General features: G+C 44.4%; 1 long non-coding RNA gene across 2 annotated transcripts in view; it reads right to left on the reverse strand.

Annotated features, from left to right (window-relative positions):
* Positions 1–1,199: 1,199 nt before the first annotated feature.
* The window catches only part of LOC142829140 (uncharacterized), a 62,040-nt gene continuing 37,952 nt past the window's right edge, over positions 1,200–25,287 (reverse strand). The window contains exons 3-5 of one of the 2 annotated variants that reach the window (XR_012903469.1): positions 15,139–15,265; positions 12,328–14,247; positions 1,200–1,889 (exon numbers count right to left, since the gene is read on the reverse strand). This is a non-coding gene — a long non-coding RNA (uncharacterized LOC142829140). Of the gene's footprint in view, positions 1,890–10,921; positions 14,248–15,138; positions 15,266–25,287 lie in introns of those variants that run through there. The other variant, XR_012903468.1, reaches the window with a different exon arrangement.

Consider the following 25,287-nt stretch of genomic DNA (forward strand, 5'->3'; position numbering starts at 1 on the left):
GAAAATAATCAAGTTGCGGACTACTTTGTGTAGAGGTATAAGTTGGTGAAAACAGTGGTAATACGCATGAGCGGATGAATACACATGGTCACAGAGCTCCTCCGCTCATTCATGTGTTTATCTTTGTGTTTTAACAAACTGTGGCGTCTTGTGTTGCTAGTTATCTTGTGTTGCTAGATATCTAATGTTGATGTTGATAATCCAGCACCAACAAAAAATTGACTTTGCCACCACTACCTGAAATGCAACCCCCACCTTTTCCATTATTTTTAATGGGAAAATTCACCCCGTATAGCACGTTTTCACTTAGCACGAACATTTTCAGAAACACATCTATAGTGTTAAATGAGGAATTACTGTATACTATTGGCTTTTAGTAGTGACATAGTTCTCAATGGGAACATTACATGAATTAAAAATCAAGCCCTTTATAATTGTGGAAAGATGTAAATGATTTTAGGTTATTTGGTAAAATAGGATCTTTCAGCAATCAGACCTCCTTTGTGAAACACTGCAGCTATGTAACATGGAGCACTTTCCAACAGGAAAATATCCATGCTAGTAATGAAAATCTGCTTCCAGCAACATATTAGTGCCTTTGTGCTACAGCTATTGTGAATAATGGAAATAAGTAGAAGTTCTGGACTGGTACTGGTGTATAAAAAATAAAAATATCATGGGAGAGAATGAAAAACATAACAAAAGCCTCTAAAAATAAACCAGATTAAAACTAAGTAAGGATGGGAAATTGTCAGGGTTCATGGATCTCTGCTTACTATGGGAGTACTGGGACTCAGGTGATGCCTCATCTTCTCCATATGTGGCTTTGGAGGAAAAACTGACCTCTTCCAAACACCACTAGGTAGGTTGTTGGGAACTAGCATGAAGTCCCTGCACTATGGTGTGTAGGTGATGCAAAGCTAGTAATGTGCTCTAATTACTGGACTACAGAGTCATTCACTCCTTTTGTGTCTAGCCCAATGCATCTTTAACTATACAAAGTGGAACAATTTCAATAAGAAAGATCGACAGAGCACTACCTCGGAATAGTCCATAGCTCAATCATTAGTGTATTCGCTAAAGAGGTAAGAAACCCCTGCTCCAGTCTCTTTTCCTCATCATGCAGACTGGGGAATTAAAATGGGGTCTCCCAGCCCCGGTTGAGTTCTCTAACCACTGGGCTAAAAGAGTGCGCCAAATTGGGAGGGGCAGAAGAGGCTAAGGCAGAAACCTCTGGCCATTTGGATAACCTGCTAGTGATGATAGGACTTTCTCTGCTATGTGCTGATTGACTATTTGTTCCAACCCTTTCCTCCCTTACAGTTTCTTCCCTTTAGCTGCACTCCACACCTACCCTTCTTGTCCTCAACTTTCCATTTAGCTGATCCCCCATCTAATTACACCCCACCCCCAAATACTAATGGAACTAACATGACGTTTGCTACCATCAGTGATCACTCTGCTTGTGTAATTTGCCTCTTCCCCTCCCCTTTGAATGTGTAAGCTCTTTAGGGACAGGGAGTATGTGTATACCATGCTTAGCACAATGGGGCTCCAATCATGGTTGGTCCTTAGACACTGCTGTAGCAGTAGTAATAACAACAAGCAATGACTTCATACCTGTTGGCAGGACTTGGGGCTGCAGTCCAGCTCAAGACATGAGTCCAGTGACCTCTTCCAAACACCACTCAGCAGTATCCTATTTGGAGCTGACATGGAGTACCTGCACCATGGTGTGTAAGGTGATCCAAAGGCTCCAGTGTACAGCCACTTCTTCCCCTCTCCTGGATCCTGTAGACCTGTCATGTCTCTCCTTTCCAGCAATGGACTTTCTCCATTCTCCCCTTTATTACTGGATAGTTTGCTCAGCAGTAGAGTTGGAGGTTGACCTGGGGATGGGAAGGAATAGTTGGAATGAGGGCAGGGCTGGGCTGGGGGCAGGATGGAGAGGAACTGCAGCTAGGATTGCAACTGAACTGGGGATGGAGCAGAGCTAGGGTCACAAATGAACTGGGGATGGAGCGGAGCTAGGGTCGCAAATGAACTGGGGATGGAGCGGAGCTGTAGCTGAGGTCAGAGCTAGGCTGGAGGCAAAGTGGTGCTCCCTCCCTGCTCCCTGTGGGGGCTGACCTTGTCCCTGTCATGTGTCCTGCTCCAAATGTTTCTCCATGCCCCTCTAGGAGAGTCTCCCCCACCTCCTCCACTTTGGAGCCTGCTGCAGTACACCTACCAGAGGGCTTAAGAATTACAGTTATCGCATCCAGACCTTCCACAGAAGAGTGAATTTGATCTTTACCTTTGCTTACCATTACTTTACTTAGCTGTGTTTGAAAATGTTACCTAAATGATTTAAGAGCTGAAGTCTCATGGAAATTCAATAGCACTTTGGCATTTAAATCAATTAGTCTTATTGATTTTTCTATGAAACTTTGGTTCCTAAATCACTTGGATGTTTTTGAAAATCTTGCAGAGGTGCTTGGTCACAATTCTATTAATTTTTAAGGAGAGATTTACTTCTCAAGTCACATCATTCCATTAATTACAAGCAAGGACATTTTGAGTGAAAGGTCTAAAGTAGGCCATGACTGGAATGAATTAACATCAGATATTTGCTGGCAGTTAAATGAAGAAGAAGAAAAAAAGAGATGTTAATTTTTGGTTCAAAATAAAAAAAGATAGTGTCAACAGATCCTACAGCTTATAAAAAAGCAGAGCTGACAAAAATACATGTGTGTTTTTGTTTTGTGGTTGTTGTGGGGTTTGTTTGTTTGTTTTTTGTTATTCTTGGACAATAAAGCAACATACATTTTGACATCCATGAGGCATGGTTTTCTTTGCTGTTATACCACCTTCCATAAAATATCCCTTCAAACTTATTTTTAGAATTTTATCAATTTGCTCATTACAAACAAATTGGAATGTAGCCATTTCCTGCACCAACCAACCCCCCCGCCCCCCACAGGGGACAGAGAGAAAAAAATGAGTCATACTTTTGTCCATTTGAAAAGACTTGAATGAAATATTATGCACTAGTGATTTAGCAATGGGAAAAAATGGGGAAAATGTAGTTAATCTGTCTCTAGGCTAGTTAGTATGACATTGAATTGCTAACAAGTATATTCAGGGTTTAGCTCAGAATCACTTAGGTAAGAATAATATAACCCACACCTTCTTATAAGTAAAAATGTCTGGTATTGATTCTAAATAATTCATCTTCTTGCTCTGTAGTTTGAAGCACATGTCACCTTCAACTAATTCAGGAACAGTAAACACTTATTCATTGTAATGAAGAGGACTGCCTCCGGGAGATGAATTGCTTTTGGCTTTCCCCCACCCCCTTATAAAACACTGTTCCTTTTTTCTAGATATGTTATTCTGGGACTTCATCCAAGCACTCAATAGGGAGGAAAGCACACTAGACAGACTTGAAATTCCAGACCAATAGCTCCTGATTTTATTATTACACTTTTTATTGATTTTTTTTTTTACACAGCTATGGTTTCAGGGGATCCTCTCTAGCTCCTTTTCCTTGCGCAAGTCACTTATGCAGAATATTGCTTCCACAAGACCGTGAAGATACCCCTAGATGGTGCCCACTCTTTGCAGTCATATTTGCAGGATCTTCACGATAGTGTTAATTTGAGTTATCTGCACTGGAGGTTCTCTTCTTATGTTAGCCTAGCTTGAGCAAGAGTGCCATGCCGCAAAACACCTCTTAAATTCCTGCATTCGTATGGGTGCTGAGCTCACTTGTGTGGCAGTGAGGATATATCTACACAGGGATAAAATATCCATGGCACTGCTGCAGCAGACCCTGATCAGCCAACTCAGGCATCCAGGGTTTGGGATGTAGAACTACAGGCAGTCCCCGACTTACGTGGATCCGACTTACGTCGGATCCGCACTTACGAACGGAGCTTTCTCGCCCCGGAAGTCGGGGTGAGAAAGCCCCGTTCGTAAGCTGCTCCGGTGCCCCTGGTCTGCTGGAGACCGTCTCCAGCAGACCAGGGGCACCGGGCGGGTTCCCGCGCTTCTGAGGCTTTGCTAGAGCAAAGCCTCAGAAGCGCGGGAACCGCTGCTGCTGCCCCTTGAGACCCGGTGCCTGTGGTCTGCTGGGGACGGTCCCCAGCAGACCACAGGCACCCGGACTGAAGCCGCAGCCGCGGGGGGTCCCGGCCTCTGAGGCTTTGCCAGAGCAAAGCCTCAGAGGCGCGGCACCCCGCTGCCGTTGCGGCTCTGCTCCCCGTGTCCCTGGTCTGCTGGGGGGGGGGGCACAGCTAGTGTGCTCCCCCCCCAGCAGACCAGGCTTTTGTTTTGGACTCTGGGGCAGAGCAGCTGGGGCGCTGCCGATTGGTCCTGCAGCACCCGTGGGCACTACTGGACCAACCCGGCAGCACCCCAGCTGCTCTGCCCCAGGTCCTGATTCAGCCGCTGCTGGTCAGTTTCAGCAGCGGCTGAATCAGGACACCTGGGGCAGAGCAGATGGGGTGCTGCTGGGTTGGTCCAGTAGCACCCCAGCTGCTCTGCCCCAGGCGTCCCCAAGTCAGCTTCTGCTGAAACTGACCAGCGCTGACTACAGGAAGCCCCAGGCAGAGTTGCTCTGCCCCGGGCTTCCTGGAATCAGCTGCTGATCAGTTTCAGCAGCAGCTGACTTGGGGACGCCTGGGGTTCTTAAGTTGATTCTGTATGTAAGTCAGAACTGGTGGTCAGTTTCAGCAGTGTCTGAATCTGGACGCCAGTTCCGACTTACATACAGATTCAACTTAAGAACAAACCTACAGTCCCTATCTTGTACGTAACCCGGGGACTGCCTGTATAACTTGCTGTGTGGCTATTCAGGCTCAAGCAACGACATGTCTTTTTGTAGTTCCTCCCCATCTTCCCTATGCTGGATGGAGAGATGCTGAGAAGAGGGGAGATAAATCTCAAGTTTTGCCCTTCTCAGGAATTTATGTGCTTACATCTGCTGAAGAGAGGAAAAATCTCACTTGGGATGGAAAACTGGGAGTCCCCGTCAGGAATCAAGCATCTACACCGTTTTTTGCAAGAACAGCGGTAGTGCATGCCTACTTCCAACAAAAGAGGGATGGGGAAGAGAAGAGAATTTCCTTATATCCTTTAGTCCTATGGTTATGGAGCTCCCCAGGATGTGGAAGATGTTGCTTCAGTTCTCTTCTCTGTGAAAGGATGACCTGAAGATTGGCTTCCCACCTCTCGGATGAGTGCCCTCACCACTTGACTACATTGCCATTCTCTCTCTCTCTGGCCCAATATATCTTTAACTACACAAAGTGGGACAGTTTGAATAAGAGAGACTGTGAAAGCTCCACATCAGAATATCCCATAGCTCAGAGATTAGTGTACTTGCCAGATAGGTAGGAAACCCCTATTTCAATTCCTTTTCCTTGTCATATGGTGGGGGGAGGGTGGAGAAATTAAACTGGGGTCTTCCACAACGTGTGTGAATTTTGTAACTACGCTACTAAATGCTGTATGGGAATGTCCTTCCCTTTTGGCAATTTTGTGTGAAGTTAGGCATGATCTGAATATCCTGGATTGGGCCCTGGAAGCAACCTAACTGGATCTATGCTATCTTCACCTGGCTCCAGGATCAGGAAGGGACTCAAGCATGATACAGGTGCCTGAGTGCCACTGCCTATGATAGCAATGCAGATGCCCAGATGCTGAAATATAGGCAGTCAAGGAACTTTTGCAGCAAATATGTAGATGCTTATAGGCTAGATTGCTGTAGAGCAGTTTTTGTGGGGTTAGTAGTGCCTAAATCTGTAAGTGGATCTGGACCAAACCCTGCCTATGGGACAGCCAACTAAACTTCAAAATACCACTTCATGCAAGCATTCTCATCTGTGGGTAGGCATTAAGTTAGAGGCAACAGATGAGTTAACTTTGAAATGAAGACAAGCTCTGAGTGTCTGTGACAAAACTAGGTTTGATTTGAGAGGCTATACAGCCTAATGATTGAAGCAGGGATTAGATTGTGTATTCTGCCAGTGATTTGTTTTGGTTTGCTACTGAGGATCTTTACCTGGGAAAGGGGAATTCTTTCCTCTCTTTCTATCCTAGAAGTGACAACAGATCTGCTTTGCTGAGGCTTCAGCAGCTCATCAGTTAGACAAGTGTCAGAAGCCATAGTGCAGGCCCCCTTCACAGCTTGTGAAATGGTGAGGTAGGAAGGAGGGAACTAGGGGATTTGTGCAGTACATGGATTTGTGCATACACCTTGTGAGACCCCTCTATTGCTCCTCTTCTTTACACAGTAAAAGTGCCCACAGTTTGCTAGGAGCAAGTCCTCCACACCCACAGAGACATTAACAGTTGTTCCTTTGTCTCTTTGAGATGGGGGTAGGTTACTAGCACCTGAGCTTTTGATGGTTCAGCAGAGAAGCCCTGTGTTCCTGTACTGCCGTGGTCACCAACCAGTAGATCGCAATCTACCGGTAGATCTCAGGGGTTCTAAGAGTAGCTCTTGAGCCCTCTCTGAACAGCACACCTGCGCAGTACATTTACATTAGATTTCCTCATGTAATGTAGGCAGGGCTTCAAGGAAGGGGCGGGGCAGTAGATCTTCGCCTGTTCTGAGACTTAAAAAGTGATCTTGGGTGTAAAAAGGTTGGAGACCACTGCTGTACTGGATCTCAGGAAGTGTCACCCCCTATAGCAAGGCGCACCCCTAAGGGCATGTCTACACAGCAGGGCTTAACTCGAAATAAGCTATGCAAATTGAGCTATGCCAATTGTGTAGTTTATTTTGAAATAGCTTATTTCAATATTAGGAGCGTCTACACAGCACTTATTTCAAAATAGAGCCCTCTTCCTCCAACTTCCCTTATTCTTCGTACAATGAGGGTTACAGGAGTCAGAGTAAGAGGTCCTCCAGCTTGACAGTATTTCAACATTATTTTGAAATAGTTCACATCTACACAGCAAGCAGTTATTTCAAAATTACTAGCGTTATTATGAAATAATGTTGCTGTGTAGACGTACCCTAAGGGAATAACAAAGGCCTGCCAGTTACAATACAGAATATTCGCTTGTAGACACACACACTCAGTTCTTGGGGGTGGTAGAAACATGCCTCATAGATCTCTGTAATCACCCCCTGCTGCACAGCCCAGCAGTGGTAATGACAAGCTGAGATGTGTTCACATATGATTATTAAAAAGAAATAAGGGAATCTGCAAGGAGCCTTCCCATTTCCTGGGGGGAAAAGCCAAATCCCTTTCAAAATATTTGAAAGGTTAAAGGGTTACTGCAGGTCACTGGAAGCAAAAAGGCTTGTTGAAAGATGAAGCCTATCACCCCACACTAACTGCTGCTGCTGGCTGGTCTGCCCACAGTCTTGTACCAGATGTCAATACAGATGCTTCTCTTTCCTGCAAAAGATGATTAGCAAATGCCTGGGAGAAAAAGACAGAATTCCCTTTTTAATATAAATTAGAGCTCTAGGCTCTATAGGTTCATTTACTAGAGGGTTTCTTCAAAGGTGTGTCTCCTCATAGGATTTCTTTCCAGTAATCCATGTGGAATGCGTATAGAACAGAAAATGTAATAGGAAATTTCCAGGTCACAGTGGAGCCCATGGCACTAATTGTACTGAATTATAGATGCCTGGAATGACTCATTTTTAAACATTTTGGGACATCTTATTGGATGGCTGTGTTATTTTAGGAAAGGTGAAACCAAATATCAATTGTATCCTCGATATGAATGAAATCATAGCTTTCTGAGACAAGGAGCTTTGCTGTAAAGATCTGAATGTTAAAAAGAGGTTTATTAAAAAAAACCCAAGTGTGTATTTCAGAGCACTAGTATTTTGAATAATACTATGCTGCTTCTCATCCATCTTTCCTGCTAATGTGCTTCGGTAAGCAGCTATGTAATGAGTCTGCTTTTCCTTTATTGGTAGGATTATAGTTGCGAGGGAAAAGAAGAGAAGGCAACATTATTGTTATGAAGCCTGAGGAGGAAGAGAACTATGGGGCATTTTCTCCTGTTACCTAGGCCTGTTTGGAAGTACAGTATCCATGGTTCCAAGAAAATTGCCTCCATTATTTTACCCTGAAATGTATCCCTCTCCTTAGTTGTCTCAGAGGAATTTGCTATAGCTGCTTTCAAAGGAGATGTTTTATCTCTGTATTTGACAAGAACTACAGCATTTGACAGTGCCAATTCAACCTCTTGAGGCAGTAAGTAGACAGATGGCTTAAGGAAAATGTACTCTGTTTTTTCTTCATGTAGAAGACAGACACATGGGGACACAATTCATGGTCTTGGTATAGCTCCTGATCTGTGCCTGAAATACTGGAGTGATCAATTTCTTGCTTTGGTTCTGTCTGGAAACTCTGGCTGGCTGGAGGAGGTCTGCTCTCCATTCTTATGTTCAGATAGTGCTAGGCTGGGTGCAGGATCTTATGGTTAAGGCTCTGATATTGTAGAACTCCTTCCCAAAAGAGAAGCTCCCTTGCTGTCTTTAGGGATCTCTGAAAGTCCTGTTTATTCTGATTGGCCTATCTTTTTTTGTAGTCCCTTCCTGTCTTCCCCCTCACTTTTTGGATCCATAGATACGGCATACACAAGTAACTTTACCTGTATCATTGGGAAATAAACCCATTTAATTGATGGCTTATGTCTTGCAGGCTACTGTGTCTTGTACTGAACATAAGAACAGCCATACTGGGTCAGACCAAAGGTCCATCTAGCCCAGTATCCTGTCTGCCAACAGTGGCCAGCACCAGGTGCCCCAGAGGGGGTGGACCAAAGACAACGATCAAGCGATTTGTCTCCTGCCACCCCTCTCCAGCCTCTGACAAACAGAGGCCAGGGACACCAATTCTATCCCCTGGCTAATAGCCTTTTATGGACCTAACCTCCATGAAATTATCTAGCTTTTCTTTAAACTCTGTTATAGTCCTAGCCTTCACAGCCTCCTCTGGCAAGGAGTTCTACAGGTTGACTACACGCTGTGTGAAGAAGAACTTTCGCTTATTAGTTTTAAACCTGCTACCCATTAATTTCATTTGGTGTCCTCTAGTTCTTCTATTATGGGAACTAATAAATAACTTTTCTTTATCCGCCCTCTCCACACCACTCATGATTTTATATACCTCTATCATATCCCCCCTCAGTCTCCTCTTTTCTAAACTGAAAAGTCCCAGTCGCTTTAACCTCTCCTCATATGGGACCCGTTCCAAACCCCTAATCATTTTAGTTGCCCTTTTCTGAACCCTTTCCAAGGCCAAAATATCTTTTTTGAGGTGAGACCACCACATGTGTACACAGTATTCAAGATGTGGGCATACCATAGTTTTATACAGGGGCAGTAAGATATTCTGTGTCTTATTTTCTATCTCTTTCTTAATAATTCCTAGCATCCTATTTGCCTTTTTGACCGCTGCTGCACACTGTGTGGAAGTTTTCAGAGAACTGTCCACGATAACTCCAAGATCTCTTTCCTGATTTGTCATAGCCAGATTAACCCCCATCATACTATACGTATAGTTGGGGTTATTTCTCCCAATGTGCATTACTTTACACTTATCCACATTAAATGTCATTTGCCATTTTGTTGCCCAATCACTCAGTTTGGTGAGATCTTTTTGGAGTCCCTCACAGTCTGCTTCTGTCTTGACCATCCTAAACAGTTTGGTATCATCCACAAACTTTACCACCTCACCGCTTACCCCTTCTCCAGATCATTTATGAATAAGTTGAAAAGGATTGGTCCCAGGACTGACCTTTGGGGGACACCATTAGTTACCCCTCTCCATTCTGAAAATTTACCATTTATTCCTGCCCTTTGTTTTCTGTCTTTTAGCCAGTTCTCAATCCAAGAAAGGACCTTCCCTCTTATCCCATGGCCATGTAATTTACACAAGAGCCTTTGGTGAGGGACCTTGTCAAAGGCTTTCTGAAAATCTAAGTATACTATATCTACTGGATCCCCCTTGTCTGCATGTTTGTTAACCCCTTCAGAGAACTCTAATAGATTAGTAAGACATGATTTCCCTTTACAGAAACCATGTTGACTTTTGTCCAACAAATTATGTTCTTCTACATGCCTCACAATTTTATTCTTTACTATTGTTTTGACTAATTTGCCCAGTACTGAAGTTAGACTGACCAGTCTGTAATTGCCCTGATCGCCTCTAGAGTCCTTTTTAAATATTGGTGTCACATTGGCTACCTTTCAGTCATTAGGTACGGAAGCTGAATTAAAAGATAGGTTACAAACCACAGATAATAGTTCAGCAATTTCCCATTTGAGTTCTTTTGGAACCCTTGGATGAATGCCATCTGGTCCCAGAGATTTGTTAATGTTACGTTTTTCTATTTGTTCCAAAACCTCGTCTAATGACACTTAAATCCGGGACAGTTCCTCAGATTCATCACCCACAAAGGACAGTGCAGATTTGGGAATGGTTTAATGGTTACTGTCTGCATGTCTGCACTGACTGGCCATTGATTTTAATGGGTTGTATTTTGGCTTTCATTGAATGGAGTTGCCTTGTGATAGGCAGTGTACAGTGTAAATGGGCCAAATATATAAAAGAATCATTGTCTCTTGTGCTGGTGATTGGGAAGGAGAACTTTGTTTGTTTTGATCTTTATCCTGAATAACTTTTTAAAGGCAGATTAGGGCAGTTTGAATGCATAATTGACCAGCTTTGAGCTACTCTTAGAATATTAAGAGATAGCAATCATATTTCTGTCACTGGAGATGTCATCTTCTGTATGTTTGCAATAAGATTTATCAGGTGGGCGTGCATGCACTGATTTTAGAATACCTGCTAGGCTGTGCACCACTGTAATATTTTCTTATCAGTTTTACATTTCTATTTGATTATGACCTTCATCTGCATAATAGTAATCTACAATAAAATATATTTATGGGAATACATTTTTGTGTAACTGGTACAGTGAAAAATTTCAACTTCTGAAGGTGTGGGGGAGGGTGTCTCAATTTTGGAAGCAATTGAAGACAGTGGGAGCTGCAGATTTTCCGCAATCTGAAACCAAAGTTCAGTGTTTTCAAGAGAGGCACAGAAACATTGCAGCTTCTAAAATCAGAGGCCACTTTTGAAAATGTTGACCTGAATAACATATTCAAGGACACACACAGTCATCCCATGGCAGGCCTAGATCTCCTTACTCCCAGCTACAATATTGTGTTCTCTCTTGTACAATTACAGTGTTTGGAAAAGAATAAAAAAAGTGACCTGAGTGTTTTACATAAATTTGTTGAAGGTACTTAAATAATGTTTCAAATGTTGAAAGATTATTGGCTACTGGCCAAAGTAACCAGCCAAACAAACCCCACACCTGAACTGTACAAGAAAGGAAAAGGGAATATAGATGTTTGCCTTTATCGTTCTGTCTCTTGATGCTCCTCTCAAATTTCACTATACTACTACCAGAGAAATACAAGAGTGAGGTGCACATGCAAGAAGCACCACTGAGCTGGAGAAAACATGAAGAACAGTAAAAAATGCCCCGGTAGCAATAAAGGCAGAGGTGCTGTAGTTACATTGTGTGATAAACAGAACTGAAGGAGGAGATCGTACTGAAAGCACAGGACAGCCTTAGTAATGATCATACTGCCTTTTATGACAGCATGGGTGGGAAGCACAGGTGAAATGCAATCCTCCTATTCATTGTCCAATATAATACACTACAGCGGTGATCATATTACAATAGGACCTGAAATATGGTTATGTAATATTCTGCTAGTTTGTTTTCCAACCAGATAAAGGTAAAGTTCTGTATATTTTTGGAAAGGAATAGTGATATTTGTTGGTCAGTTAGGTTAATTACAAGTAAACTGCACATACCATGCTTGTGATTCACAACTAAGTCTTAAATTCAACTGGAGCTGTCCAGAGCAGAGTCCAGTAAATATTTTCAAACCCTTCCTACCCCTCTGAAGTTTTTATAGCATGTGAGAGCAGTAGGAGTGGGAAGCTCCAGGAAATACTCTGAGAATTTAATCCCTGTTCACAACAGTTAACCTAATCATGTCATCTTTGTTTATACTCAGGTCAAGCTGAATAGAAATCACATGCTAAATAATTTGCCTGATGAACTCCACACACTGCTACAAACAAATTTATTTTTCTTATCCTCACCAAGTTCTTGGTCTCATGATTCTGTCTGTGCAGGTGTTTGTATAGTGACAACTACCTACTATTCTAGGCAATGACAACTGGTGGCACACTCACACCTGAGTCTTGACATGGCACCATATGCATATGTTATAAAGTTTCTACTGCCAAATCTAGTGACCTGACCCCTTGTAGGCCTCATACACACCTTCATAGTAGATTGTTATCCTCCTAGTCTCTTCTCTGTCCATCTGAAGGCGAACAGAGCCATCCTGTCAGCATCTCTGTGAGGCACATGCAGTAAATTACAGTTCTTCCATTTTTATCATCAGATTGGATTCAAATGTGACAGGATAGGGTAGAACATCATTCTACTCTCCGGCTCTCACCTGTTAAGCCTGTCCTCTCTTTCCTTTCAAGTATAGAACAATCTCTCAGGAAAATTCTTTTTTTTTCTCTCTCTGCAGAATCTCTCACACAATGCATTTATCACAGCATGTTCCAATAAAATGAAAGTTTTAGTAGGCAGGGCTCATATTTGGATTTTTCTATTTGTTTGCATGCATGTTTTTGATATTTTTTCCATTTGGTATGTAATTGAGCCCAGTGCCTTCTAAAAATCCCCTGAGACCAATTGCCATTCTTATTCATGGCAGAGCTGAGGTAGCTGAAAGGGAACTCACCTGCTCAAGCATCACTCCATTAATCAGGACTGTACATAGGATCTGCTGCATGTCATGACCTTGGGTTTTATGGACATTTCTGACAGAAGAAGAAAGGTAGGTTCCATATAATTTTCACATCATATTACGTGAGTCTCAGTAGCACAGCAGCTTACACACACTCTCTCTAGTCTCCTTAGCAATTACTCTGCAAGTTATTTCTCACTTCACCAGGGCTTTCTGTGTGTTTTAACAAATATCTCACAGCTTTGGTGTTTTTCTTTACACGTTGAAAGAGAGAGAGAGAGCGAGTTTAATCTTGAAAACATAAAGCTTGTGATTTTCAGGATTTATATTTTATTTTACATTTTAAGCTCCCTTTTAAAAATAATGGACTGATACACACATTCCACTTTTTGTGTGTTCTTTGCACTTTCCATGCTGGGGTCAGAGTTTTCAACCATGGTGTAGCACGGTCCAGCACTATTCTTCTCACTGAAACAGGTGGATTTCATTCTCCCTGCAATTCCTTCTAGCCCAATTGCTTTTTTGGATATGTCTGAATCTAAGGTTCCTCTTCAGCCCTGCTTTACTTGTAACATTTTCAAATCCTGCTCTTTGGGATAAGAGAATAAGATCCTTATTAATAAATTACCATTAAGATAGAAGAACCACGTTTTCTCTGTTCCCTTCCCAAAGTCCTTGTCTGCCCCTACTCAAGGGGCCAAGTGCAGTGCTAGCGACTTACTGCTTTTGTCACTGTTAGCATTAATAGTAGCAGTGGATGTATTTCATGCACTTGCTTTCACTTCTGGAGACTTGCTTTTAGAATTTGTTGTATCTAACTTAATAGAAAAGGCTAGATTGGGATTAATTCACAGTGGCAGCAGAGTAGTTCAAGAAAACTTTATGAAGATATTTTGTTGACCTTTTCTAGTGCAAGGCCCCAGATGCAACAGGTAACTTTCTTCTTCTCATCTGCACTAAACTTTAAGCCAACCCATTTTGAGGAAGGGACATTGTTGATCCTAGTGGGAGAGGTGGACAAAAGTAATAGGACAGAAGGCCATTTGTATGTCTTCTTTTCAGAGTTTAGCAGAGGCTAGAATGGCCCAACTAGGTCTATCCTAACTTCTATTTCAAGGACTCCTCCAGTGGATCTTAGCAGGGGAACAAAATACCTGGGCCACATGCCACTTTCTTCCTTCTTCTCTGTCCCATTGGAGAACACACCCAAATTCTTCCGGGCCTCTTATAAAGATAGAGCTGGTAAAGCTAGATCCACATCAAGTATATGCCCTCTCCCTCTGCTGAGGAAGAAGTTATTCCTCTGGGGACCTTTATTTCTGTCATGTGGCCTGTTAATGGCAGCCTAGCTGACCTGTAGGGGATATAGCACAAAGCTTAATTGCCTGGGTCCATAATATGCATATGTTTGTGAAGGGTACTCAGCAAAGGAAGGCTTCCTGTAAATAGAGAAGGAAAGAAGAGAGATGACAAATTATGTAATTTGATACAGGCAGGACTGCAGTGAAAGGTGAGAGAGTCATTCCCATCCCCACCAGCTCCCATGTGGCTTAAGCAGCTGTCTAAATAAGGGGCTTTGTCAGTCAAAGCAGCTTGTATTTCACATCAGGAGACAATAAAGCATTAGCAGGTTAACATCACACTAGCATTTGCACCTGGAGCCCCTGGTGTTTGGCAGTTTTGGCAACATGGCACTCAGATACCACAGAGATGGGCACATGAGAAATACCTTGGTAGAGAGTCAGATACTGTCTGTTGGAAATATCCTGAAAGATGTGGTTACCAGAGTGACATAGTCTATCAACCATATGCAAATCCCATGCCTCAGTAAGGCAATTCAAAGGAAGGATATATGAAAGAGCTATGTAATGCAGCAAGGAAGCTGAAAAATCCTCATTGATAAAATAAAGGTGTTGGTTGGGGGGGGGGGGGGTGTAATAAACAGCCTTGTTAGAAAGAATCTTGCCATTATGTCAAGCTAATGAGTCATATCATATCTAATATTCGGACAAAGAGACAGAACTTCATTTTGCCACTAACTTGACTCCTGTTTTTTGGGATGGGGGGTTGTTTCTGTTAATGTGACAAATTCCTCGCTGTTCACTGATCACATCCTAATGGGGCTCAGGCTAGTGTAAAGGACTGTTATCTGGGAATACAGGCAGTCCCCGAGTTACGCGGATCCGACTTATGTCTTGGTAGTAGCAGAATGGTGACAACGGCTCTATTTCCTTCACCACTCTTCCCCCTTCAAACCCTCTTTCCCCATCCCTTTTCAGGGACCCCTCTCACAATCTCCTGTTGCGGCAGGAGGTCATGCGACTACTTACCATCGGAGCAGTGGAAGCGGTCCCACATCAGTTCAGAGGCAAAGGCTTCTATTCCCGTTACTTCATCACACAGAAGAAGTCCAGTGGGTGGAGACCAAGCCTCGATCTTCAGGAGCTCAACTGTTACCTGACAAAACAAAGATTCAAGATGGTTACCCTAGCCTCTATCATTCCGTCTCTTACCAAAGGGAATTGGTTTGTGTCTCTCGATATTCAGGACACCTACTTTCACATTACCATCCACCCAGCACACATGAGATTTCTCAGATTCACATTCAGCAACGACCATTACTAGTACACCGTACTACCTTTCGGACTTTCAGCGGCCCCAAGGGTGTTTTAAAAAACCCTCGCAGTCGTAGCCGCTCACCTCAGACATTTGGGGATCATGATTTTTCCGTATCTCGACAACTGCCTCATAAAAGCTTACTCAGCAGTTGAGGCACAGAGGGCGGTAGCTGTGGTCAAGAACACGTTCGAGGCCCTAGGCCTCATTATCAACCTGCCAAAATCCTCTCTCGTGCCTTCCTGGACAATCGATTTCATAGGGGCGAGGCTGGATTCCACCACCCCTACCGCCTACCTACTGGTCGACAGGTCTCAAACCATTCATGATCTTGCGAATGTCCTACTCACCACTCCTGTGGACTCCATACTTACATGCCTCCAATTGCTAGGTCACATTGCAGCGGCAACCTACGTCTTTCCACATGCCTGCCTTCACATGAGATGCCTACAACATTGGCTTCTTCAAGTCTACAATCTAGTCACAGGTGATACACGCAGTCTTATTCCTATCCCCATCCGGGTGAGAGACTCCCTCGCATGGTGGCTCAATCCGAACAACACTTTAGCGGGCGTCCCTTTCCATGCTCGGGCTCCATCCTTCCAGGTTACTACAGATGCTTCCCTTATTGGCTGGGGAGCGCATATGCAACATCATCAAGTACAGGGACTGTGGTCACCACACGAATCCCTGCTTCATATAAACTTTCTCAAGCTCCGAGCGGTTTACAATGCCTGTCACCATTTCGCTCAACACCTCCGTGGTACAACCATGCAGATCCTAACAGACAACATGTGCACGGTCTACTACATACATTGACAGGGAGGTGCCAGATCCCGGTCCCTGTGTGCGGAGGACATACGACTATGGAATTGGGCAATTCGGAATGGCATCACGCTTACGGCTGCTTACCTCCCCGGCAAGAGCAATACCATTGCAGACGCTCTGAGCAGGACCTTCCATCAGCAGCATGAATGGGAGCTCCTTGACAATGTAGTGCACGATGTCTTTCGGTCTTGGGGGTACCCAGACTTAGACCTGTTTGCCACCTGATGCAACAAAAAGTGCCGCCTATATTGTTCAAGGACCGGAATGGGATTCAGTTCGAAAGGCGATGCCTTTGTTCTCAATTGGGGATTGTATCAACTACTATACGCCTTCCCACCTTTTCCCCTCATACCGAGGGTAATACGGAAGATATTGGCAGATGCTGCAACGGTAATACTCATAGCACCGTTTTGGCGTCACCAGACCTGGTTACCACAACTCATGAGGATGTTGTCTCAACCCAAACGACTTCCACACATACACAACTTACTTTCCCAGCAATACGGCACTCTACTCCACCCGAGCATCGACTGTCTCCACCTCACAGCGTGGCTCCTCAGTGGCTCCAGAGCTCAGAGTCAGAATGCTCACAAGCGGTCAGGGACATCCTGATACAAAGCAGACATCAAACGACCCAAAGGTCTTATTGTTATAAATGGTGCCGCTTCCAAACCTGGTGCCATTCACGCGGCATGGACCCCTTGTGTGTATCTATCCAACACATATTGGACTACATCCTCCATCTACATTCGCAGAAGTTGGCAGTCGCTTCATTGAAAGTACACCTGACTGCAATCTCAGCTTTTAATCCACATATAGACGGTGTTTCAGTGTTTGACCACCCCATCTCTAAGAGATTTATGAAAGGCATGATCAATCTTTATCCACCGCACAAGGCTATTCCGGAGCCGTGGGACCTAACACTGGTCCTTGATACACTTACCCGTCCACCGTTCCAGCCCTTGGCAACCTGTGACCTACAGACTCTGACTATGAAAGTTACTTTCCTTTTAGCCATCACCTCTGCTCGAAGAGTCAGCGAGCTGGCAGCCTTGTCAGCTGACCCGTACACGCTGTTCACTCTGCAGACCAGGGAGACGCGGAGCAAAGCCGCCGAGGACCCGGGCGGCGGGAGCGCCCAGATGCGCCGCAGTCCCGCCCGGGTCCTCCGCGGCTTTGCTCCGCATCTCCCTGGTCTGCTGCCCCCCCCCCCCCCCAGCAGACCAGGGAGACGCGACGCAGCTTTTCTCGCCCTGGAGGACAAGGGCGGCGGGACCTCGGTGCGTCTGGGCGGTCCCGCCGCCCACATCCTCCAGGGCGAGAAAAGCCCCGTTCGTAAGTGCGGATCCGACGTAAGTTCGATCCGCGTAACTCGGGGACTGCCTGTAAATATATGAACATCAGGGGTGGATTTTATCAGCCTCTAACAGATACTAAAAGAGTCTATCTTGACAATCCCATTTGTTTTAACGAACTAGGGATGTAAAAGCGTCGTCGACTAAACAATTAACTGATAAGCTGGGGCTTACCTTTAATACTATTGGCTACATGCATCTTCCCCCCCCCCCCCCCCCACACACACACCATGGTTCTGCAAGTGCAGTTTTTAGCGGACTGGTCGACAGGCTGGCTCAATCCTGGGCTTGTGCAGGGTCCCAGCATCAACCTCTGCTACAGTGCTGCATTGTTAGGGGACTGACGAGCTGGCACACAAGGACACTGGCTGAGTCCCGGCTTGCGCTGGCTCCCCTGGCTCCTAACAATGCAGTCACAGTGGGGGTTTATCCTGGGATCTGGCACAAGCTGGGACTCAGCCAGCCTTCCTGCAAGGTGGCTCCCCAGTCTCCTAACAATGCAGCGCCGCAGCAGGGGGTTATGCCAGGACCTGGTGCGACCTGGGACTGAGCCAGCCTGCCTGCATGCCAGCTCTCCAGTCCCCTAACAATGCAGAGGCGCAGCAGTGTTTGATGCCGGGTCCCAACTCGAGCTGGGACGGAGTGCTTTCACTAGTAACCCTTATCAGTTAATCATGTGGTCAACACAAGTTTTTGTCAATTACATTATTAATGAATTACACGCTTCTTAACATCCTTGCTGACAACCCCTGTATACCTTGTTATACTGATAAGATCTCATTGAATTGAACCCAGCCCTGTACATTGTCTTCATCATTCAGAGCCTGCACTTCAAAGCACTTTTGAATTTCATCAGTCTAACTTAGCCATTCAAATTCCTTGATACCTTTCCAGAACTCTGCTATCTCCAATGTCAAAGAGTTGGTCTGGTGAGTACAAGTTTGAAGTACTCGTACTGTCTTGGAACATGGATTCAGATTACATCAGGTTTGACTCCTATCTTTATCTTTCCAAGGTATTCTAGACAGAATACCATGCATCTTAATGTGGGGAAGTTTCTGAGTGGACAATAAGATCTCCTGGCCCTCTTCAGAAGGGAAGAGATTTGGCCTTCTATCTTTGCCTAAAATTTCCTTTCCTTCCCACTCATTATGCACCAGCTAGTAGAAGTATTTCAGCAGTGCTATCTGTATGTTGGAGTGCTGTGAGATAAAAGGAGCTGTATACATTCTGATCACATACTCTCTGTTTAGCATCTTATAAGAGCCCTAGTGAGAACATTTTGTGCAGATTTAGTGATGTGTAGTGCTGTATCATGATTGTGGGCTTCCTTTGACTGTCCTGAATATGAATTTTCTTGGTGAGGTCCTGATTCCTAGGAGACAGAGTTATGCTACCTTATTCCCCTCATATGCATGGGCAGGAAGATGCTAACAGCTGGAGCTGGACAGGTTAAACTTCTCTTGAAGCAGTAGAGCAGTGGTCTCCAACCTTTTAAACCACAAGATCACTTCTTCTTTGGGTAGTGTCCTCATGGGTGCTCCACTGTGGGTGTTGGGCTCATCCCAGCACCACAGTTCAGAGATGTTTCAGCTGTTGTTTGCCGGACCGCACGTGCGCGGCGGCCATCTTGTGGCTTTTCGTGCAGTTTCTGGTTGCACAGTCTGGCTCCCACCAGTTCTTCCTATCTTCGGGCACAGATGGAGAAACAGCTCCGTCTTGTGTAAATCCTTTCAGCACTGAGAGGCGAGTGTTGTTTATAGTTAGTTGATTAGTTCGTTTCTATAGTTTTTATAGTAGTTAGAGTTAGTTCAGTCATTATCTTCTTAAAAAATCCACCAAAATGTTCCTTCACCATGCCTGGCTGCAGGGACATACCAGCCATTTCTAGGAGCAGCAATTACCATAGAAATAATTACTCCAGCCACAGATTAGGCATTTTAACCTAGGCATTTTAACAACAGGTTAGGCATTTTAAAACTCACTAAATTTAAGCGTAAGAGAAATGAAAATTATGAAATGCACATACCAGTCAAAACCCCAAAATAACACACTTTGCAAGCAGTAAAAGTAGTAACACCTCCCCATCCCCCACCGTATGTGTTGGGTCAGGAGAAGAGAGTGAAGGACAGTTGGTGTTTGTGAGAATTAGTGACAGAGATTTGCATTGCCAAGCTCCCTCCATCCCCTTCTCTCAGTGTGGAGATGGGGAACAGAAGTGGGTGCCCTGTGTACACAACAAGCAGGAGGCTTCAGGGGTGCAGCTCCAAGGCAGAGGGCAGGAGCAGCATGACTGGGTGGAGGGGCAACTGAAGTGCCAGCACTTGATCCTGACTGGTTTGGCCAGGAAGCTCTCAACTGTCAGAGGCTCCAAGATCTACCGATAGATCCCGATGTACTGGTTGATGACCACTGCAGTAGAGGAAGAGGCAGGGACTAGCTGGGCCTACCTACATGGATCCAAAGTTTATATTCACATGAGATCTGCAATCACGATTTGCTGAGGGACATATCTTTGATTCACTTCTGTCAAGCAGTGCAAGTGGAACACCTGACCCTGGACAATATCCAAAGACTCTATCAAAAATCCCCTCCCTCTCTAGCTATCACTGAGGCTCACATTCCTCTCTTTACTCATTTCCATCCCCATTCCCAAGACTTCATCTCCTCTCCTGTCAGATCTCCCCTTCTTTTGATTCCTCAGATTCATTCAGAAATTCATTCTCCCCCATTTCCATTCACCAAGTAGATATACACATATTAAAACAAAGAAGAAAATTCTCTCCCTTCCCAGAAGAAACATTAATACATCTTAATGAGTATTTATCATCCAGATCAGTTACTTTGTACGTTATATCCCCTTCATCCATCTTCTGTCTTGAAATTGTAATCCTTTTAGGTCTGGGGCTGTCTTTTCTAATGTATTTTTATGGTTCCTAACAGAATGGACCCAAATCCTTATCCTTTAATTGCTATTGAAATCTGAATCAATAACAGAAGGAGGTAACGGGCAACACAATAACATAAGCCTCCATCTATCATGAACTGTTCTAAAATGCGCAAAGAAGGAAAAAGCAAAAGCAAAGGAAACAAGCAGAGTCAAATTTTAGTCAGTTCTTTAGATTTATCACCAGGATTGGCAGGAAACCTCAGGAAAGCGTGAGGGGAGACCCTTAGCTCCAACCTCATCTACATGGTTTGTCTCATGTACCTTAGGATATGCTGAAGTTTACTACAGCATATCCAAAATTTAGGGACTATTGCAAAGAAACTAAATGTTTATTTTCATTGAGGGTTAACCCAAACTCAAATACCATGTGATATATTCTGTACCAAAATTTCTAAGCATATGCTTTCAATCTGAATGATGTTTATATCAGATTAAGAGAAACAACAAACTAAGGCTGTACTCTTGGAAGTGCTTATGCAAGTGCTTAATTTTACACATGAATAAACTTCAACGGATGTGTAAATGTTTGCAAGACTAGGGCTAAAGAAAGGACAAATACAAAATTTCTACTTAAGAGCACATAGTTGACCTCCTGGGATAGGCTATCACACTGAATGAGGTTCCTTTCAGGGACCATACGGAGCTGAGAGCACAAGGCCTGTGATTACATGAACATACTTAATCAACTGTAAGGCCAGAAGGGATTGTTGTGGGTCCTGGGCCCTGCATCTGGTTTTATACAATATATTAAAAAATGGTTTGGATAATAGCACAGAGAGGACCCTGTGGAGAATAGCAAGGTGACAGAGGTAGCAAGTGCTGTTGAAGACAGAATTAGAATTTAAAATGAACTGGACAAATTGGAGCAATGGATGAAATAAATAGGATGAAATTCAATAAAGACAAATACAATTAAGGAATAATCAGTTGCACACATACAAAATGGGAAATGGCTGTCTAGGAAAGAGTACTGCAGAAAAGGATCTGGGGATTATTGTGGATCACAAACCAAAGTATGAGTCAATTGTTCCAAACATCACTCTGGGATATATTAGTGGGAGTGTTGTAAGCAAGAGGCAAGGAGTCATTCTTTCACTCTACTTAGCATTCATAAGGCCTCAGCTGGAGTACTGTGTCTAGTTCTGGGTGCCACATTTTAGGAAAGAGGCGAACAAAATGGAGAAAGTCTAGAGGAGAATTGAGGAAAAAAAAGTTTAAAGGTTTAGAAAACCTGCCCTGTGAAGGAAGATTGGGTTTGTTTAGTCTGGAGAAGAGTCAATAATGGGAGAGTTAGATATCATGTATTTTAGTAACCATATAGTTGCAACAAATGTTAGTTGTTATACAGTTACTAAAATAATCTCCCAGGGCAGGGCTGGCAGCCAGTGCACTCCTGGCCCCATTACCAAGGGGCCCCCAGCCACCTTGTGCTGCTGCTGCCTCTCTATCAGAGGCAGCAGCGTGGGATGGTAGTTAGAGCTGGTCCACAAGGGGAGAAAGTTTAAAAATTGGCTCCCCATGCAGACCAGCCTTTGGCAGAAGCACAGAGCAACAGCAGCCCATGTCCACAGGGGACTTGAGCTCTCTCCATGGATAGATGCTGCTCCGGTATGTCTCAGATGCAGTGATGGGGCAGGTGGCTCTGTGGAGCTGGCACATGCAGAGAGCTGGCTTAAAAGCTTGTTCCATGCGTATATTGGCTCCTGCCTGCCCCCCTCGCACCTGCAACTAGTGCCTCTGATAAAAAGCCAGCTTCCTGTTTATACTGGGAGGTGACTCTGTGGGAACTGGCACATGCAGGGAGCCAGCTTAAACACCAGCTTCCTACGGACAGTGGCTCCCACCTCCCCGCCCTTGCTGCCTCTGTATCAGAGGCAGCTGGAGGGAAGGTTTTGTGTAATTGTTTGGATTAACCGATAAACCTAGGCTTATCGGTTAGTTGTTTAAATAGCCATACATTAACATCTCTAGTAAATAAGACTGAGGTGTGACATAAGTCTTCGAGTATTGAAAAGGTAGTTATAAAGAGGAAGGTTATAAATTGTTCTCCATAAGCACCAAGGACAGGACAATGAGTTATGGATTTAATTTGCAACAAGGGAGATTTAGGTTAAACATTAGGAAAAACTTCTTAACTACCAGCAGGACTGTACCTAGCAGGGACATGGGGTCTGGGGCAATTCTGCAGGCCACACTCCTACTCATCCCTTCCCCAAAGTCCTGTCCCACTCCACCCCTTCTCATCCCTGTTCCATCTGCTCCCGCCCCCATTGCACCTATTGCCTGAAGCAATCTCTGCAGAGCAACACAACCTGGGGATTACTGAAGGACTTGGAGCAGGGTGGCAGCATGGTTGGCCCCCACCAGATTCACCATGGCAGTGGGAGCTAGACTAACCCAGAAGCCTGCTCCCCTCTGCCCATCTCTCTGCCTGCTGCGGGGACAGATCACTCCGCTTGCCACCACCACCACGGTGAAGTGCAGCGCAGCAATCAGGGAGATGGGTTGAGTAGAATAGATACACCTACCTCCCTACTGGCTGGGAGAGACTCGCTGCTCTGTACCCAGCAGGGAGCTGTTGCTGTAGCTGAGGGAGAAGTACCCTTCCCCAGCCAGGCAGCTCTGTGCATGAGCCCTGAGTCCCTGGCTGGGCAGGGCTTATTAAGCAGCTGCAGGGCTGTGCTACCACACAGCTTAGAGGGAACCTAGGTCAGAAATAGTCTAGACTAAATACTTAATACTGCCTCAGTGCAGAAGTCTGAACTAGATGACCTATTAAGGTTCCACCCAGTCCTGAATTTCCATGATTTTGTGACCATCAAAGTCTGACCTTTGGAGGTCTAGATTGGATATTAGGAAACAGGGAGTTGGTGGAATCTCTATCCTTATAGTTTTTGAGTTTTTTTAAGGCCAGGCTTTACAAAGACCTGGCTGGAATGATTTAGTTGGGATTGGTCCTGCTTTGAGCAGTGGGTGGGACTAGATGACCTCCTGAGGTCTCTTCCAACCCTAATCTATGATTCTATGACCTCGTGGACTTCTCTGAATTAATTCCTGTTTGAAATTTACTGTGGAAAGGACCTTGCATAACATGCGACAAGCAAGATAATAAGCAATCTGAAAGACAGTAGTCTTTCTAACAAGAGTAATACTGATTTCATTTTATGGAACACATCAAACTCTTCCTTTTGTAGTTATACTGGGTCGTTATGCCTGTCTTCTGTGTGCTTTAAATAAACTAACTTATGCCACATGCTGTTTCTGTAAAGGTACACTTGAGTCATTGGGTGGATTGTGTAAAGTGCGTTGGTGGGTTTCAATCTATTTCCCTTTGGACTGGAATAAACATCACAAACCAGCTCAAATTCCTCCCTTATTGTCAGTCTCAAGAAGACCAATGACTGAAGTGTTAGAGACAGTGACATAGGTGACTTGTGGTAGTATTCAGGAGGTAGACCATAGCCCTGTGCCCCCACCAAAATTGTAATTGGTAAATGCGGTGCCTCCTCATGCCCCTCCTTGTTCCTCTGGGTGCCCCCCCCCCCCCCGCACACCTTCCCCTTACAGGCAGAAATGGCCTATGAATACTGAATTCCCTCATTAAAAGATGCTTTTGTAGCAGAAGTTTGTGTTACATTTAGATGGTCTCTTGAGCTCAATCTGGCATTGTTCAACATTAAATGAACACTATTTTTAGATTACATTTGGGAAATTAATGTTCTCATTGCTTAATTACATCCTATTACCTTCAATAAAAGTCTAGGAACTATAATGGGCTTGCTCTGATAGTTATGAATTGGACTGTTGCTCTTACATTCATTTATAGACTATTTTAAGGTGTTCTACCTTTCCTGTACTACCCAGGAGGAAGTGTGCACACTTGTATTTTATCTGATGCTGTCCATTATGCTTTTCTGCTATTAGAAATACATTTCTTCAACAGTTTAAAAATACCACAGTATGAAACATTTCAACTTCTCTCCTTTGCAGTAAAATGTGTGGGAGTTAACTTTTTTCCTTAACTGAAGTAAAACGCCCAACAATATTCACTAATATCAATTCAGCTGCTCTTGTTCTGGTGTGAGCTACTGATGCACAACATTACTTACCTTGTGTTCTGTGCTGGGAGGAGGCAGCATGGCTTAGACGCAGTGTTAAGAGTCAGAATTAAGTTCTGTTTCTGCATCTTCTATCTTGCTCTCATAGATGCCAACTCCGTGGGTGGCTCCAGGGCTAGAACACCCATGGAAAACAATAGTAGGTGCTTAGCACTCACCACCAGTCCAGCTCTCACCCATCCCCCTCAGTGCCTTTCATTTGCCAGCAGTCTCATTGATCAACTCCTTTCCCTTCCTCCTACCACCTCCTGTACACCACAGTCAGCTGTTGCACAGTGTGGAGAAGGTGCTGGGAGGGCAGAGGGAAGAGTGGGGATATGGCACATTTGGGGAGAGTCAGGGTGGGGCTTTGGCAGAAGGGATGGAGTGGGGCAAGGCCAAGGATGGAGCAGTGTTTGGAAGGGATGGAGTGGGGGTAGGAAGAGGTGGGGCAGGAATTTGGGGTATGGAGGAAAGGAGTGATGCAGGCCTGGAGCAGAGTGGGGGTCAAGCACTCTCCAAGTAGAAAGGAAGTTGGCACTTATATTTGCTCTATTATGTCACGGAAGTCTTTCTGGCTGTTCTGGGCAAAAGGAATTGGCAAGTATAGCTCATTAGGGATATGACTTGGTA

This window comes from Pelodiscus sinensis, chromosome 4 (assembly GCF_049634645.1).
Source record: "Pelodiscus sinensis isolate JC-2024 chromosome 4, ASM4963464v1, whole genome shotgun sequence".
In the NCBI taxonomy this organism is placed as follows: Eukaryota; Metazoa; Chordata; order Testudines; family Trionychidae; genus Pelodiscus; species Pelodiscus sinensis.